The sequence below is a fragment of the Fulmarus glacialis genome, unplaced genomic scaffold (assembly GCF_000690835.1).
Source record: "Fulmarus glacialis isolate BGI_N327 unplaced genomic scaffold, ASM69083v1 scaffold2647, whole genome shotgun sequence".
In the NCBI taxonomy this organism is placed as follows: domain Eukaryota; kingdom Metazoa; phylum Chordata; class Aves; order Procellariiformes; family Procellariidae; genus Fulmarus; species Fulmarus glacialis.
In genome coordinates this window covers 3,320-5,548 of record NW_009224887.1, presented here as the reverse complement: position 1 = coordinate 5,548, position 2,229 = coordinate 3,320, and positions in this window count along the sequence as shown.

Here is a 2,229-nt window from a genome sequence, read left to right as displayed (position 1 = left end):
CCCCCCCCAAATTTGGCCCGCTTTTGTAGCTGGCTTTTGCCCGCTTTTGCCCAGTTTGGACCACTTTGGACCACTTCTGCCCAGTTCGGAACACTTCTGCCCAGTTTGGATGACTTCTGCCCAGTTCGGACCACTTCTGCCCGTTTTGGGCTCACTTCTACTGGTTTTGCCCACTTTGGCCTGCTTTTGCCCAGTTCTGCTCAGTTCGACCCACTTTGGCCCACTATCACCCACTTCTGCCCAGTTTTGGCTCACTTCTGCCTGAATTTGCCTGTTTCTGCCTGATTTTGCCCGTTTCTGCCCGGTTTTGGCTCAATTCTACCTGGTTTTACCCACTTCTGCCCGTTTTTAGCTCACTTCTACCTGGTTTTACGCACTTCTGCCTGATTTTGCCCGCTTCTGCCTGAATTTGTCCACTTCCGCCTAATTTTGCCCACTTCTGCCTGTTTTTAGCTCACTTCTGCCTGGTTTTGCCCACTTCTGCCCGTTTTTGGCTCACTTCTGCCTGAATTTGCCCACTTCTGCCTGAATTTGCCCATTTCTGCCTGATTTTGCCCGCTTCTGCCCATTTTTGGCTCACTTCTGCCTAATTTTGCCCGCTTCTGCCCATTTTTGGCTCACTGCTGCCTGAATTTGCCTGCTTCTGCGTGAATTTGTCCACTTCTGCCTAATTTTGCCCACTTCTGCCTGTTTTTAGATCACTTCTGCCTGAATTTGCCCACTTCTTCCTGTTTTTGCCTGCTTCTGCCAGTTTTTGGCTCACTTCTGCCTGAATTTGCCCACTTCTGCCTGAATTTGCCCATTTCTGCCTGATTTTGCCCGCTTCTGCCCATTTTTGGCTCACTTCTGCCTGAATTTGCCTACTTCTGCCTGAATTTGCCTACTTCTGCCTGAATTTGCCTACTTCTGCCTGAATTTGCCTACTTCTGCCTGAATTTGCCTACTTCTGCCTGAATTTGCCTACTTCTGCCTGAATTTGCCTACTTCTGCCTGAATTTGCCTACTTCTGCCTGAATTTGCCTACTTCTGCCTGAATTTGCCTACTTCTGCCTGAATTTGCCTACTTCTGCCTGAATTTGCCTACTTCTGCCTGAATTTGCCTACTTCTGCCTGAATTTGCCTGCTTCTGCCTGATTTTGCCCAATTCTGCCTGAATTTGCCTACTTCTGCCTGAATTTGCCCGCTTCTGCCTGAATTTGCCTGCTTCTGCCTATTTTTAGCTCACTTCTGCCTGACTTTGCCCACTTCTGCCTGGATTTGCCCACTTCTTCCTGTTTTTGCCTGCTTCTGCCAGTTTTTGGCTCACTTCTGCCTGAATTTGCCCACTTCTGCCTGATTTTGCCCAATTCTGCCTGAATTTGCCTACTTCTGCCTGAATTTGCCCGCTTCTGCCTGAATTTGCCTGCTTCTGCCTGTTTTTAGCTCACTTCTGCCCGTTTTTGGCTCACTTCTGCCCACTTCTGCCTGAATTTGCCCACTTCTGCCTAATTTTGCCCACTTCTGCCCATTTTTGGCTCACTTCTGCCTGATTTTAGCTCGCTTCTGCCTGATTTTGCCCAATTCTGCCTGATTTTGCCCACTTCTGCCTGAATTTGCCCGATTCTGCCTGATTTTGACCCACTTCTGCCTGATTTTGCCCAGTTCTGCCGCGTTTGACCCACGTTTGCCCCCCAGGTGCCCCCCAAGGGTCAGGAGTTGCCATGGAGATGCGGGGGCGGGGTTTATTGGGGGTGGGAGGTGGGTCTGGGGTGGGGTTGGAGATCTGGGGGGGGGTCAGGCCATCCGTGGTGGGACCGTGGTGGGGTGGACCCTTTCTTGGTGGCTTCGGCCTGTCCATGGTGGGGTCAGATGGTCCCAGTTGGGTTCCATGGTGGGGTTGGTGGGACCGTGGTGGGGTTGGTCCTTTCTTGGTGGCTTCAGCCTGTCCATGGTGGGGTCAGATGGTGGCTGTTGGGTTCCATGGTGGGGTTGGTGGGACCGTGGTGGGGTTGGTCCTTTCTTGGTGGCTTCAGCCTGTCCATGGTGGGGTCAGATGGTGGCTGTTGGGTTCCATGGTGGGGTTGGTGGGACCGTGGTGGGGTTGGTCCTTTCTTGGTGGCTTCAGCCTGTCCATGGTGGGGTCAGATGGTGGCTGTTGGGTTCCATGGTGGGGTTGGTGGGACCGTGGTGGGGTTGGTCCTTTCTTGGTGGCTTCGGCCAGTCCCTGGTGGGGTCAGATGGTGGCTGTTG